The sequence below is a fragment of the Phalacrocorax carbo genome, chromosome 1 (assembly GCF_963921805.1).
Source record: "Phalacrocorax carbo chromosome 1, bPhaCar2.1, whole genome shotgun sequence".
NCBI classification, from domain to species: domain Eukaryota; kingdom Metazoa; phylum Chordata; class Aves; order Suliformes; family Phalacrocoracidae; genus Phalacrocorax; species Phalacrocorax carbo.
Genome location: NC_087513.1, coordinates 181,051,443 through 181,068,189, shown reverse-complemented (window position 1 = coordinate 181,068,189; position 16,747 = coordinate 181,051,443). Strand labels below are relative to the sequence as shown.

The 16,747-nt window shown below is 39.7% G+C and overlaps 1 long non-coding RNA gene across 1 annotated transcript in view; it reads left to right on the top strand.

The window, feature by feature from the left end:
• The window catches only part of LOC135311502 (uncharacterized), a 34,499-nt gene extending 19,509 nt beyond the window's left edge, over positions 1-14,990 (top strand). The window contains exons 2-3 of the long non-coding RNA XR_010371121.1: positions 3,239-3,380; positions 9,650-14,990. This is a non-coding gene — a long non-coding RNA (uncharacterized LOC135311502). The remainder of the gene's footprint in view (positions 1-3,238; positions 3,381-9,649) is intronic.
• Positions 14,991-16,747: the final 1,757 nt, after the last annotated feature.

Genomic DNA, 16,747 nt, shown 5'->3' with positions numbered 1-16,747 from the left:
TGTACTAGGGACTATTGTGTTAAAAGTTATGTATAAGCAGACTGTGTTGACTCAAATTTTGCATTTGAAAATGGTTGATAGAGACACAGTACTGTGGAGAAAGGAAGAAAGGTTTTTCTGCTGCTATTTTCTGTATGTTCAAAACAATGCAAATAATCCAGCTACATGGACACATACACATAAACCAGACTATCTCAGCTAATATGTGTCATGTAATGATTTATCTTGTAATTTCCTCTCTCTCACAGAAGCACACACACTCAACACATACACACACATAAATATTATTCTTCAGCCGTTATCTCAAAAATACTTGGATTCTGCTGCACGAATACAGAAAACAGGCTGCAAAGCTACTGTTATTAGTTCTATTCTCTGTCTTATTATGTTTATCTCTTCTAGAGACAAAAGGAGAATTAAAACACCTCTGTTATATTGTCAAAAAGCTAATTAAAGAAAGTTAAAAATAATATCAACAAATAAAAGTTTATCATAAGAACCCACTCAAGGCCAAACAAGCAGATGCCCAGCAATCCCTAATCTCTCTAGTTTTTACACATAATTCAACCCTTATATAAATATTAAAGGTAATATTGGCTCTGAGAACATAGATGTTTATCCTCAGGCCATCAGCAATAAAGCTGGCTTCGTGTAGCATGATAAGTAAATGCAGATACATATTAAAGGTATTATTGTTTATTGCCTTATTTCCTTCATGTTGTAGGCAAAAGCTTCCATCTGTTGTATAATATTAAGCTCCCATGTTTAATCTCCTTATTGTTTAATTTTTGCTTTTTTCTCTTTGTTTTTCAAAGATCAGTTTCCATTTTTTTAAGCATTTACTGTAACACTACTTTTTCAACATTGCTTACGTTGTTTTCTTGCAGTATCTTCATTTACGTATGTCTGAACCAAGCTGAAATATAGCAGGAAAAGAATGAGTCAAAAATAAACCAAACCACAATAGTTTCTCTGAATATTGAAGGAGGGCAAGACACTGACCCCAGGGAGACATCAGAAATGTATATACTAATATTTCATAAGAAATAAAGAATTCTCCTGATATATTACCTCATCTTGACACCATGTAAATGGTCTATATTTTAATTCACCATTTTAAAATGAGAATAAAATATGGTTTTTTATATAAGGGTTTGGACAATAGAAATTATTTAATTTGGCTGCTGCTTTATGTATTAGATACAGACCAATTCATTACCTTTTGGTTTGTTTTGTTTTCAATCCCCAACACTGTTATAAAATAAAAATGGTTTAACTTCTCACCGTACAAAAGGGACCAACCATTTGCAATTTAACTTCTGGGTAGACTTTGTAAAAATATTTTTTTTACTAATTTATGACTTTGATTGAAAGAATGACAACAATACTACTGTCAGCTGTATCCCAAGGTTAAAACACTTGATTTAAAATGACAGGTAGACTTGAATGATCTTCCAATCCAGATTTGATTAAGAAGTCCATAATGACATGAGTCTCATTGCAAGTCATGGCATACAGTGGAAATCGTCTTTTTTCCTGCTATGACAGAATTATCTGGTGACTCAAGTACTTTTCTCATAATGGTTCCAGAAGGTGGCAGAATTATAATTATGACACTGGCAAGAATAGACCCTTATTGGTATTTTTTCTTATAATTGTGATATTGAACCGTTTTGATAGCTGTAATTAGTGCTAGTGGCAAATTGCTTTGTGAGATTTTGGAGTTTCTCCCTGTATTTAATTTCAGGAGTTTGTGGTTCTTTGCTTCTCCTTTCCTTGATTTAAATTTGAGCTTATTTTAAATGAAAAAAAATAAAAATAACATCTATGGATATTTTTAAAAGTTCTATAACCTTAATTAAGAAGAATCACAGTAGGTGGACAAGTACGTAAACCCAATACTGCCTTCATTAAGGAGTTTCATAAAACAGGGAGAGAAATTAATAGTCAAGCTCTGTTTTCCGTTATTTGACAGTGTAAACATAAAGGATTTCCACTAAAATGAGACACTCAGAATTTGTTAGAGCTGACCAAGATTTGGTGTAAAAATCATTACATTTATCATACTTATTTCTAAGCTGCAATAAGAGGACAACACCTCTTGTTGAAAGAATATAAATTCTGTACCTAGATTGCATTTTTCATAACATATTCTGATTTAGTGTAAGATAATCAGTAAGTAAAGACACAGTTGGTACTAGGTCCCTTCAAAGATTATTCTTTAGTAATTTAGGTAGTAGGAATGTTTGTTTAAGCAGATGGAGCCTCATCATTTTAATTGTCATAAATAAAACTGTATATTAGAACTTACAAAATTCAAGTGCTGAATCAGAGGAATATTGCTATTTTAGTGTTTGTGGTATATTGAAATAAATGTTTCTATCAGAATATCAGGGGAGAAGTTGTTTATATACCTCACTAGAACATATATCACTAAATTGTGAATTTTCTGAAATGAGCATGGCAGAACTTCATAACTTCTTGCTGCATTATGAAACCACAGACAACAATCTCTGGGGACTGTGATGTAAAATGACTTTTGGGGAGCAAAAGGGGAGGGGGTTGTCTATGCAAATCACTGGACTTCAGTTTGGATTCTCATCCTATGCTATGTAGTCATATTAGAGCATCATAATTGTCACCTCAGGCCTCAGAATCTGTCAATGTCTAAAATTAAATCACTAAAAGAAACTAGTTTGACTAGCAAAGCATTAATGTATCAGCATTAATACAGTGAAGTTAGCTAAAGGCCAAAGGACAGAGCCTGAGATTGGCCACACACTTAACATGTCAATGTGATAGCTCTCTGTACTGGCATAAAACAATTACTCCCAGCAAAGGTGTTTTCCTGAAGTCTGGTAAATAATCAGATATGGGTGAATTGCCTAGGAAATCTATTTGAATCCCATATTCATATAGACATTTTGAAAGGTATAATCAAAAAGAACTTGTCCTACCGCAGGGGGTAGTGAATATCAAAATGAAAGGGGTAATAATAGAGAGTCTCACAAGCATAAAAAAGCTGGTAGCCCTCTCTGACACAGAAAGGATTGGAAGTTTAGAGATTTGCAAGCACATTAAGATCAGCCTTTTACTCTGCCTAAAGCTGGTTTGGGTAAGTTTACTTCAGAGTAAAAGTGAATGCCTTGTGTTAAAAGTATTCTCATTTTACTCATGCTAGTTTCCCTGAGTCTATAATAAACACAACTTTTTGTTTGTTTGCTTGTCGTCTTCTCAGGAGTGAAGACAACCCCTTAGAAGACTGGATGATGAGGAAATGTGCATGAAAACAGTAATCTGACAGCCTCATATTTTGTAAGGTGTTTTAATTAACTTCATAGAACAGGATTCATCTTACATACCTTCAGACATCTGAAAAAGTAATTATCTATGTCTATGCTAGTCATATCATTTCCCTTTCTTTGAATAGAAATAATGCTTGCATTCCCTTCTAAAACAAGTATCTAAGATCACCCTTGGAGATGTCAGTATCCCTCCAGTGACTATATATAAGGTCCTCTGATCACCAGCTTAGATTTATATGATTTAATGATGCCTAAAATTAAATTAAACGAATGACATCCATTCTTCCTTTGCAACAGCTTATTTTCCCCAAAACCAAAGTAACCCCGAAATATCACTATAGTAATACTCTATTTGACTGTTTTTTCTTCTGTTAAACAGTACTACTTTTTAATTATATATACTGTACAATAGATTAGTGTATTATTAATCTGAAGAGAATGATGCTGTGAACTCTCTGAATTCTTTGGGTTTTTTGTAAATACATAGATGTTTGTGACAAAAATATTTCCAAATGCTCACAAAGGTAGAAAAGTATTCTTCCTTAGTTCTGATACCAGTTCCTCTGGATGATTGTGTACTATTCACTGCACTGTAACATCCAGAGATGTGTCATTATGTGTCATTATGATAACATAACGGACACAAGACCTTGTCTCTGCCAAATCATAGCTGTATTGATGTCAATGGGATTATTGCCACTGACTTTCACAAGACTAGAATGTGGAATCGTATTCTATCAGACTGTCAGATCCAAGCAGCATGTTCTGAATTAAACTTGACACCAATCAACACCTTAGATGGAAAATCAAGGCTTACCTTGGCTGCATAAGCTGTAGCAGGAGGACTTTTCCATCACAGTGAGACTAATATATATTCCCATTGATGGTCCTTTTGATTTAAGTGAAATTAGTGGGGTTCAGCATACAAGATTTTGCATGATTGAGACTTAATGTAGCCTGTGTATGCTCCAGATGGAAAACTTTGTTGAGGATTTCTAACAGATTCATATGTTGCTGGGGAGCACCCTCTTTCTGACAAGGGTTTACAAGCCACAATTTTGTTCAGATAGAATTGGCCAGGCCTCTCATTTGATTCAGAACATGTTTCTTTTTAACAGAGCTGATCAGACACAGTATAAATGAAGAAGATGCCAAATCTAGGTCCCATTGATGTCATCATTAGCTCTACTCCCACTGAGTCAATGGGACCGGGATTTGACCCACCGCCAAAAGATGAGCAATTATGGGGAAACAAGCAAAACAGCAGGAGAAGATTTTATCCAAAACAGACTTCTCATACACAGATAGAATTTTGATGCAGGAAAAGACAAAATAAGAGCTAGTATTTAGGTGAAATCCATTAACAAAGGGTTTTTGTTTCCATAGTTAATTACCTACAGTGTAAAGTTTAGTGTGGCTTTAGGTATCTAAAGATACACACCTGAGTTTGGATGTAAGAGTATTAATCAAATATTAGAAATTTAGATACCTAACACAAGAGAGACAATACTGTATGCTGAGTTTTCCCATCCAGTATAACTATTGAGGATCTCATTAATAATAATCATGTCTGGTTTTAAGTTCAGAACAATTTATGTTGCGTAAGTTGGTATGTGTAACCTACTTCAGGAAGGTATTAAATTGAGTTATTTTCAAGATAATTAAATCATATGAACATAGATGTTTTTAAACTCCTACTTAATAAAAAAAGAATGCACGTAATGATCAGTACCTAGAGGCACGGCTTTTAAAATGTATCAGAAGTTACGAAATGAAGACAAAGCTAACAGATGCATGAAAAAGATTCTAAAACTGAATCACAAAACCACGAAGAGCAAAAAAGAGATTATGAATTATCAACCAATAATGCTTACCAACTCAATAATAAAAATGTTTAATAAATCCAGTAAAGCTTTAAGAGATGGAAGCTAAAATTAAAAAAATAATTTTTCTCTGATAACATCAGCTGTATTAGTTGTATATTGGCTGCAAGTATTCTGGAAAAGACCTTCATTCCACATACCTGCAGGATGACATGGTTGCCCTTTGCTAGAACTCAGGAGAAGAAAAACAAGGAACAATAAGGATAATTGTTACAGACCTTAACATGGCACTGAAATGAAGATTCAGTTCTGTTGTTTGCTGGTATTTTCTGCAGATACATCTCTGCAGAGGTGCTAGACAGCAGCCTAACCTGTTATCTGGAGTGAAGCTTCTATTGGTTTTGACTTTTATACTCAGGAGATGCAAAAAAAGAAGACCAAATCATGGGAAGCTGACACTGCCAGTAGCAGCAGTAGCCACAAGCCACATGCTGAGAGGAGTGTGAAGTGTGCGAGGTCCCTGGGAGGTGGCTGAAGGGGTTTTTGGGCCCCCGGCACCCTTGGGCTGTGTGTATATGGAGGGAACAGCCAGGTCTCACAAGAGGTGCAGGCAAGAGTTGTGTGGTGCTGACTGTCTCCGCAGCCATTTGAAACAGTGGAAAGCCACATATAACTATCCCCAAGGGAGTACTGCAGACAGGGTGCACAAACAGGGTGTACAAAGAGGGAGAAACATTGGTTCAGAGTGGTGTCAGCAGTTTGTGCGACAGTACATTGGAAGGACACATGGGAAGGGCGGCGCACTCTGCCTGTTGTCAGGCTGCTGCCTGGTCTGCTCACCTGCAGGCTTAGGCTGCAGCTCTGAAGGTCACCACCGGTAGCTGCCAGCTCTGCAAGCCTACCCAGCAGCTTGAGGTCTCCAGGGAATGAGAAGGGCTTATTAGGCAGTGCTTTGACGCTGTGGGAATCATGGTGGTAGAGACCAGGTGAGGGCTGCACTCTGCAGCAGAGGGGAATCAATTGCCTAGCCAGGCTAGTCTGGGACCAGTGGAGGTGGCCACCCAGACAGAGCTTCCTATCATGGAAGATGCTGTCCAGCTGGAGGGCTGCAAAGACTTCACCCCTGCCGCTTGCTTGGAGAAGGGTGGGAGCTCCATCTGCACAAGGTGTGCTCTGGTGGAGTCACACAGGTGGAGGGTGGAGGAGCTGCAGGAGGAAGTTAGCAGGCTACACTGTATTAAGGAGGGTGAACAAGAGAGTATTATGTGAGACTTTGCAAGGAGAAATACTAAGGCCCCATGGCAGTGACCTCCAAGGACTACCAGGCAAAGAGCTTCGACAGTGAACAGACAGCACCTTAGAGAAGGTGCCATGGTCTTGGAGACAGTGCCATGGTCTCCGGTGACCCATGGGAACAAGATACCACTTCACTCCCCTTCCTTGTATGTACCACCCAGCAACAGACATGAAGCTTTGGCAGTGGACAAAACCAACGAGCAAGAGCCACTCAGAGAAACAGCACTAACAACACACACAAAAAGCTGCAAAAGGAAGCAGCCAGTGCTAGAAGTGGGTGACTCTCTGCTGAGAGCCACTGAGGAACCCATCTGCCAGCCTGATATACAGTCAAGGGAATCTTGCTGCTTACTGGGAGACAAGATCTGGGACGTCTCAGGGAGACTGCCACAACTGGTTAAAACCACAGATTATTAACTCCTACTTCTTTTCCATGTGGGCATCAATGACATGGTAAAGCGAAACCTGGGCACGATCAAGCAGGACTAGAGAGCCCTGTGAGCACAAGTGAAAGGGATAGGTGCCAAAGTAAGCTTCTTTGTCTTGCCAGTCAGGGGTACGGCTGCAGGCAGAAGTCAACATCGTGTTGTCTATCTCAAATTCAGTGGGGCATTTGACACTGTCTCCCATAGCATCCTCATGGACAAGTTAAGGAAGTATGGGTTGGGTGAGTGGACAGTGAGGTGGAAAGAGAATTGGTTCATCAACAGAACTCAGAGTTTTGTGGTCAACCAGGCAGAGTCTGGATGGAGGCCCATAACTACCAGTGTTCCCCAGGGGTCTGCGTTGGGTCCAGTCCTGTTCAACATATTCATCAATGACCTAGATGATCGACAAAGGGATAGAGTGTAACCTCAGCAAGTTCACTGATGATACCAAGGTGGGAGGAGTGGCTGATACACCCGAAGACTGTGCTGCCATCCAACAAGACCTGCACAGGCTGGAGAGCTGGGCCGAGGGGAACCTCATGAAATTCAACAAAAGCAAGTGCAAGGTGCTGCACCTGGGGAGGAACAACCCCATGCACTGGTATAAGTTGGGAGCTGGACTACTGGAAAGCGGCTCTGTTGAGAAGGACTTGGCAGTCCTGGTGGTCAGCAAGCTGACCTAAGCCATCACTCTGCCCTTGTGGCCAAGAAGGCCAATGTTATCGTGGGGCTGCATTAAAAGGAGTGTGGCCAGCAGATAGAGAAAGGTGATTCTCCCCCTCTACTCTATCCTAGTGAGACCACATCTGGAGTACTGTGGTCAGTTTTGGGGTCCCCAGTTTAAGAAGGACACCGAACTGCTTGAGCAAGTCCAGTGGAGAGCTACCAAGATGATCAGGGGACAGAAGCATCTCCCTTATGAGGAAAGGTTGAGAGGCTCGGGTTTGTTCATCCTGGAGAAGAGGCGACTGAGGGGGGATCTCATCAATACTTATAAATATCTAAAGGGTGGGTGTCAGGATGATGGGACTAGGCTCTTTTCAATAATGTCAATGACAGGCCAAGGGGCAATGGGCACAAGTTGGAACACAGGAAGTTCCACCTCAATAGGAGAAAAATCTTCTTTCCTGTGAGGGTGCCAGAGCAGTGGCACAGGCTGCCCAGGGGGGTTGTGGAGTCTCCTTCCCTGGAGACATTCAAAACCCACCTGGACGCGTTCCTGTGCCCCCTGCTCTGGGTGTGCCTGCTCAAGCAGGGTGGTTGGACAAGACGATCTCCAGAGGTCCCTTCCAACCCCTACCATTCTGTGATTCTGAGAACATGTAGATCAATACCTGACTTCATGGCTGGTTTCATCACCAGAACTTTAGTTTCTATGATCACAGGATGTTCTTCAAAGAACACAACCTACTGGGTAGATGGGATCAACCTATCTAGAGAGACAGATCTTGGCTATCAGATCAGCTGACTTAGTGAATCATGTTTTAATACATCAAACTTGCAAAGTAGTATCCAAAGCTGTGACACCTGCATATTCATATGAAACATAGTGGATGAACAGACCTACCAGGCTACCGAGTAACTCTCCCCAACCTTTTCCAAAAGCAAGAACCTTGAGTCCAGCCACCTCAAGTATATGTATACCAGCACATGTAGTCTGGGGCAACAAACAGAAGGAACTGGAGCTCTTCACCCAGTTTGACAGTTATGATATCTTAGGAATAACAGAAATTTGGTGGGAAGGCTCACATGACTGGAAGACTACAATGGATGGTAACAAATCCTTTTGGAAAGATAGGAAGGGAAGAATATGAGGTGGGGTTGCACTTTATGTAAGAAAAATTTGAGTGTGTGTAGGTGAGCTATGGAGACCATGAAAGTTCTTATCAAATGCCTTTAAATCAAGATTAGTGAGATCAACACCGAGGATGATCTTATCTTAAGTATCTGTTACCAACCTCTCAATCAGGATAATGAGGTCAAGAAAACATTTATTTTGGCAGCTCAAGGAAGTTTCAGGCCAACAGAACCTGATCCTCATGGACGACTTCAATTACCCAGGCATTTTTTGAGAAAACAACACAGCAGTGCAAGACATGTCCGTCAGGTTCCTCGAAGGCTTCCTGCTACAGGTGCTGGACATGCCAACTAGGAAGAGTGCATTGCTAGACTAGATTTACTGCTCACAAACTGAGAAGACTTACTTAACAACATAACTACCAATGGTAGCCTTGGATATAATGGCCACAACAATGTAGGGTTTAAGATCCTGATGAGCTTACAGAACACCAGTAGTAGGACAAAGACCCTGGATTTTAGAAGAGCCAACTTCAATGAGCTCAGAGCCTAGGGATTCCATGGGAAGCACCCACAGAGGGCAAAGTAGCCTGTGATTGATGGGATTTATTCAAGAACAGCCTCCTGGAAGCACAAGAACAGAAAAAGGAAGAAAAAAGGCAGAACAGGAGAACACCCTGCCTTAATAATGAGTCTTTGGGTGCGCTTAAAAGTAAAAACTAAACTTATTGGCTGTGCAAAGGCAGCCAAAGAGCCATCAATACCTATAAGAACCTTGCTAGGGCAGGCAGATGTGCAGTCAGGAAGGCTAAGGCTCAGTTAGAACTGAAATTGGCCAGAGATGTCAAGAACAAGAAGAAAGGGTTCTTTAGGTAAATGAGCAGTAAGCAGAAACACAGGGAAGACTTAGGCCCATTACTAAACAGGGCAGAGAAACTAGTTAGTGATAATGTTAACATGCAGAGGTTCTCAATACCTTCTTTTCTTCTGTCTTTACCAGTGCAGGTGGACCCCAGATCACAGGATCAAGTACCTACGACAATGCATGTGTCAACCCTCCAGTAGGGGAGGAAGGGCTGGTCTGCAACCTCTTGCAAGGGCTCAAGCCACATAAATCTATGGGTCTGGATGGAATTCACTCCAAGGTGTTAAGTGTCTGCCATTGTTACAAAGCCACTGTCTATAATATTTAAAAAGTCTTGGAGATAAGGGGATATCCCTGATGACTGGAAGAGGGCAAATGTCGTATCCATCTACAAGAAGGGCCTGAGAGAGGACCCAGGAAATTACAGGCCCATTAGCCTTACTTCAATCACTGGGAAACTAATGGACTGATTCCTAGAAACCATTGCAAGCCAAATAGAGCAGGTGATTAGGAAAAGCCAGCACAGATTTACCAAAGGCAAGTCATGCTTGACTAACTTTGTCACCTTCTACAACAAAGTAACACTTTCTGTCAACATCTGGCGAGCAGTGGGTGTTATTTACCTGGACTGCATCAAGGCATTCAACACTGCTTCCCAAAGTCTTCTCCTGTACAAGCCAGCAAGATACAAACTGGATGGGAAATTGGCTAACAGGTTGCACTCAGAAGGTGGTGATCAATGTTTTTTATTAAGGCTGGCAGCATGTCACAAGTGAGACCTACCAGGGATCAATACTGGGCTTCATGCTGTTAGAAGTCTGGATGATCTAGGTGATGGGATTGAAAGCACCCTCACCAGGTTTGCTGACACCAAACTGAGTGGTGAGATGAACACATCAGAAGGGAGAGCAGTCTTACAGAGATACCTGGACAGGCTGGAAGAGTAGGTTAGAAAAAACAGTGTGAAATATAACAAAGACAAGTGCAAAGTCCTGCACTTGGGACAGAATAACCAAAGAGCCCAGTACAGGCTAGGATCTGTGTGGCTGAGGAGCAGCCTTGCTGAAAGGGACCTGGAGGTCTTGGTGGCCACCAGGCTGAACATGAGTCAGCAGTGCACTGTTGTGGCAACAAAGGCAAATTGGAACCTCGGCTGCATCCACAGGGGCATTAGTAGCAGAGATAGAGACATGCACATCCCATTCTATTTGGCATTTATCAGGGCCCACATCAAATACTGTGTCTAGTTCAATTCAAGACAGATGCAAAGGAAGGCCACAGAAATGATCAAGGTGCTGGAGAACCTTCTCTATAAGGAAAGACTGAAGGAACTAGGTCTTTTCTCCCTGGAGAAGAGAAGGCTTGTGGGGGACTTCATCATAGTATTCCAGTACTTAAACGTTGTCTACAAACAGGACAAAGAGGCTCTCTCTTCACGAGGAACCACATGGAGAATACAAGGAGCAATGGGTACAAGTTGCACCAGGAGAGGTTTCATCTCAACATAAGAAAGAAATCTTTTACAACTAAAACAATTGGAACAACCTCTTCAGGGATGTGGTAGAATCCCCATCACTGGAGGTTTTCATGGTGCAGTTGGACAGGGTGCTAGATAATGTCATCTAGGCTCCCTTTCCCATGAAAGTTTGGACAAAATGATCTTTTCAGGTCCCTTCCAACATAGGCTGTTCCATGATTCTGTTCTATGATTCTAAATTTTCAATTCAGGATATTTTATTACCTCATTTCATCCCTATAAGGCAGGCAAAGGCCAATCTGATGTCAGAAAATGAACAGCCATTTTTTACTTGCTCTTTTCACAAGAATCCATGAGCCTGTGGAACAAAGAACAGTCCCTGTGGGCTACGGAGGATTTGCTTTCTGTAAGGTCTCTACTACACATCACATGTTAAATTTGAATCAGTCAGTTTTTGCTGTCATCAAACTACAAAAACCTGTAGAATGGCCCAAGAACTCTACCTTACTTAAGGCAGAGTTCTGTACTTATCATGGTAGCCATTCTGGAGTATCTATTTCTATCCTACTACATTTAAAATCTTACCAGGTTTAAAATGGTCCTGAACTTTTTGCAGTTATTGTAGATTAACCCTGATAAGGAGCTCAGCCCCACACAGCTGCTTACTTACTCCCCCCACAGTGGATTGGGGGAAGAATTGAAAGGGCAAAAGTGAGAAAACTTGTGGGTTCAGATAAAGACAGTTTAATAGGTAAAGGAAAAGCTGCACATGCAAGCAAAGAGAAATAAGGAATAAATTCACTGCTTCCCATTGGCAGGCAGGTGTTTATCCACTTCTGGGAAAGCAGGGTCCATTATGCATAACACTTACTTGGGAAGACAAATGTCACGAAACCAAATGTATGTCATAACAACACCAAATGTGTGTCATAACACCCATTCCACCTTCTTTCCCTATCTTTTGTTGTTGAACACAACATCATATGGTTTGTGATATCCATTTGGTCAGTTAGGGGTCAGTTGTCTCAGCTGAGTCCCATCCCAACTTTGTGTGTATCCCCCAGCCTGCTGGCTGGCGGGGCTAAGCCTTGACACTGTGTAAGCGCTTAGCGATAGCTAAAACATTAGTGTGTTATCAACATTATTTTCATCACAAATCCAAAACATAGTACTATACAAGCTACTATGAACAAAATTAACTCTATCCCAGACAAAATCAGTAGAGCAGTGAGTGACTGTAATGTTTGTTATGCAAAAAGGCATGAGTATCTAATACCAGTTAAGGTTTGCTTGTTAAAAGTAAACCAGAGCAGTCTTAAAGCAGTTCTAACTTACAAAACAGAGTCAAGTAAAAGCATAGAATTAATTGTTTATTCTATGGAGCAGGTCCCAAATAGATACTAGTTCCACTGAAAGAAAAACCTGGACTACTGTGCTTTTTGTTCACAAAACAAGTTTAACTCAACAAACCGCACAAGCCAAAGTTAATAGGGAAATACGTAACACGCAACATGTAAATAAATCCTATTTTGAAACTCGAGAAAATAAATAGGGTGAAGGAAGCCAAGAGATTTGTTGTTTTTCTTTGCTTGAAGAACAAATCCACTGTCACTTGTCTGGATGTGAGATAAATCTCATTTGACTTGTTTGGACTTGCATGACAAAGTTTGTCTGGGTGGTTGTGGGATGTCTGCTTATAGCTGTATTTTTTTCCAAATATTTGATTTATAACCCTTTCATGTGAGTTTGACTTTGAAGATGGTATCATGGAAAACATAAAAGTGTACATTATTCAGAAACAGAAATATTGTATGGTATGCCTCTATGTTTTTACCAAGGTTTAAGAGCTAAAATCTACTAAAAAGGTAATGAATTGTTTTCATACCTGGTGCCATTCCTTTGCCTCTTTTCCTTCACTGGTTTTGTACGTTGGACAGTTTCGACTTAAGAGTTTCAGATATATTTTAAAATTATAGTTTCCTGAAGACACTACATACTTTAGAAAGTAACTGGCACTTCAACAGCAGTCTCGGCAAAGGAAAAAGATGCGGAAAGAGCACAGATTCATTCTCATTTCAAGAAGTAGCCTCCTGAGGTCAAGACTAAGGAACATTGGCAAGAAGTCTGCAGATGCACTGCTTGTTCTGTACCTATTCTGCAGACATAAAAGACTTCTCTTTCCAGAATTGTCACAGCGGTAGATTGCATAACCAATAAATTCATGTTTTCCTGTAAGCTTCAAACTTTTATATGTATGAAATACAGTCTAAGATGTTGTGGTAAAAATATTTTATCAGCATGCCATATTATTAACTGACAGTGAAGCCATAAAAGAATTACAGTCTTCTGGGTAATCTTTGCTAACATAACCATACTTACATCATCATGTCCTCTCCACATGCCCGCTGAAAATCATTCTGAAAAATATCTCAGGGAATTAAGGAAGTTAGCTGTAAGTAGCAATTGTTACTTACTCTCCTCTGTAAAATTCTACATCCATTTATCTCAAAACAAGTATATGAGGTTTAAGGGAGCCATAATATTTAAAAGATTTTTCTGGAACATAATTTCAAAACTATTGTCAAAAGCAAAAAACCACTGAATACTACCTGAAAGTGGGAATGCCCATATCCCAGTGGCATGAAGATCCTTTTTAAAGCCTTAATGGAAAACATGAAAATTTAAATTCATCATTCATCTACAGTTTAGACTGAAATTGTGTAGAATCAGTAAGAAGATGTATTCTGTATTTAAAGAAATGAACAAAGTATTTTGGAGAGGGTGTTCAAAATATCATAAACAACATCAGCTTTTGGAAACTACTGAGACATTGGAATATCATAGCTAACCCTAAGGAAAACTGTCTAGAAGACAGGAGGCAAAAAGATTGCACAGTATGCACCTAAAAACTGTGGAAGCATTTGCTAAGTATTATGAACTGCATGTTTCAGATGTATTATATTTCCATGATATCTTAGTATGATATATACATTTACATATCCTGCAGAGAAGGACCAGCTGTAGCTCTGTAGAGCTGAGGCCCCCTTCAAGAGACAGAGGAAGGAAGCACAGGCCTTGAGTAAAGTGCCTAGAGGCATTACACCTTTGAAAGCAATTTCTTTAATATTCAGCAGAATTATTGCTATGGAATTTCAGGTCTACATGTTACCATAAGATGCCATATCAGGGAAAATCTCTTACACACAAGTCTGTCTACCACCTTCCTGCACTTTTGCTACTGCAGAATGACTAATGTAAAACAAAGACAAAAAATGAATTGAGATGAAATGAAAAAAATCTATGGGTATCATTCAAGGATGTACTGGACTTAAAATACTGTTTTCACTCACACTTGCAATAAGTTTTGACTTTACAGCTTCAGTGCAATTAATTTCGGGCTTACATTAACAACTACTGTCATTCGTAATGTTAACATAACTAAGAGAATCCCGTTTGTCATTCTCTGTACCCTTGGCAAACATTTAAACAAACACACAAATTAATTTTCATGACAGTCGTAGCAAAACTACCAGGGAAGTTGCTATCCCTCTTGCCAACCCCTCCAAAAGCCAAGCAAATTAACAACTCATATTTTAGCTGTTTATTTTTTTTTACTTAAAATTCTCACTTCCTTTAAAAAGATTATTGACTTTAATCATCCCACTGTTATTTACTATTGTATAATTTATGCTCCGTTCCAGATACAGTACAATACATAACAAAAATTTCTAAAGTTTTTAAAGTGGAAAAAGGTTCATTGTCCTGAAAATGCTTAAACATTTGTATGTAATGATGATGATGGTGATGACAGTGGTGAAGGTATCAGACCCTATAATCCAAATATTTCCCACAATTTTCTGGTGAAGATTCTAAAAGTTTATTGCATTGAAGCTGTCAGGTTGTACCTCTAGTTCTTCTGAGTGCTGTTATAACAGGATTGTTATGGAAATCTGTAGGGTTTGAGAGATTTTTTTTTCTTTCTTTCTTTTTTTTTTTCAAGACTTAGATGTGCAAAATTTTCTTTCCAGTAAATGGCTTAAAGAAGGGATGTTTCTTTACAAACACTGTAGTATTACCTGAATTAAATGTACAGACAAAATGACATGCTTAGAAGTATACTGATATGATTAAAAATTGAAAAACCCATCTTATGATTGTGTTGTGAAGTCCTCATGACAGAAAAAATTTATCTGAGACCCAAAATCCAGACCAGTTGTGGTGTTTAACCCGAGCCAGCAACTAAGCCCCACTTGCTCATTCCTCTCTGGTGGGATCAGGGAGAGAATTGAAAGAATAAAAGTGAGAAAACTCATGGGTTGAGATAAAGACAGTTTAACAGATAAAGCAAAAGCTGCACACACAAAAAGAGAGCAAAACAAGGAATTCATTCACTATTTGCCATCAGTTTGCAGGTGTTCAGCCATCTCCAGGAAAGCAGTGCTCCATCATCCATAATGGTTACTTGGGAAGACAAACACCATCACTCCAAATGTCCCCTGCTTACTTCTTCCCCCAGTTTTATATGCTGAGCATGATGTCATATGATATGGAATATCACTTTGGACAGTTTGGGTCAGCTGTCCCGGCTGTGTCCCCTCCCAACTTCTTGTGCACCCCCAGCCCACTCACTGGTGGGTGGTGTGAGAAGCAGAAAAGGCCTTGACTCTGTGTAAGCACTGCTCAGCAGTAATGAAAACATCCCTGTGTTATCAACACTGTTTTCAGTACAAATCCAAAACACAGCCCCATACTAGCTACTATGAAGAAAATTAACTCTGCCGCAGACAAAACCAGCACATTCTCCACCCCTTATTCCATACGATTTACATCACACTCAGGTATCATGTTATCCAGTACAACCTCATTAATCACCACACCCCTTCCCATCCTTTGCTATGCTACACAGATATCATTCCCTTAGTCTACGGACCACCCCTGTAAAATGTCCATAAAATATCCATAAAATGTCCACAAAAATCTACAAAGTGTCCACTGGGTTAATTTAGTCCATGACTTTGGGCTCCATCTGTTGTGGTCACTCAGGACAGGGGAGGTGGTATGTTTGTGTGGAATTATTGGGCACCAAAACCAGCTCAGGTCGAGTTGCAGCTGCACTTGCACTGCTTCTTGTAAGATTTGTTTTCCACTGGTTCAGGTTGTTCCTGCTACAGTAAACATTACAATTTAAAGGTATATCCATTGCAGTCTCAACCCCTCTTCCCTTTGGGCCGGGTAATAGGGTTTAAAATTGCAATTAACTGAACGAAAATACATGTCCATTCATATGAATGAAGGAAAACATTGTATATAATTTCTTATATACGTATCGGGATTATGATCGTTAAAAGATTAGAAAGAATTGCAATGAGATATGTCAGAGTAAGTCTCAGTAGAGAACATACCAAAATGTTGCAAACATAAGCTTCTGAAATTTGAAGTCTCTGTCTGTATTTATTTTTCCTGTAAAGTGAAGCGTGCCATTCATCCACCCCTTTCAATTAATCTTTTTATTGGTTATCTTTGAGCCTAGTGACTTTACCGTTTCTTTATAACTCATCTTTAATAAGAACTTACAGTTGACTAGATTTGGCTTATATCTGTTTCTTAGTTTCAGACATTATCAGGGTTTAAGTGGTTGTGCCCTTCTTTCCTCATGTGCTGTCTAAAGATGAAGCAGCAAAGAAAAGACTTTTTGATGACAAAGTGTTTTTTCTTTAATTTTGTGCATGAGTCACTTTACTTGTATAGATGACAAA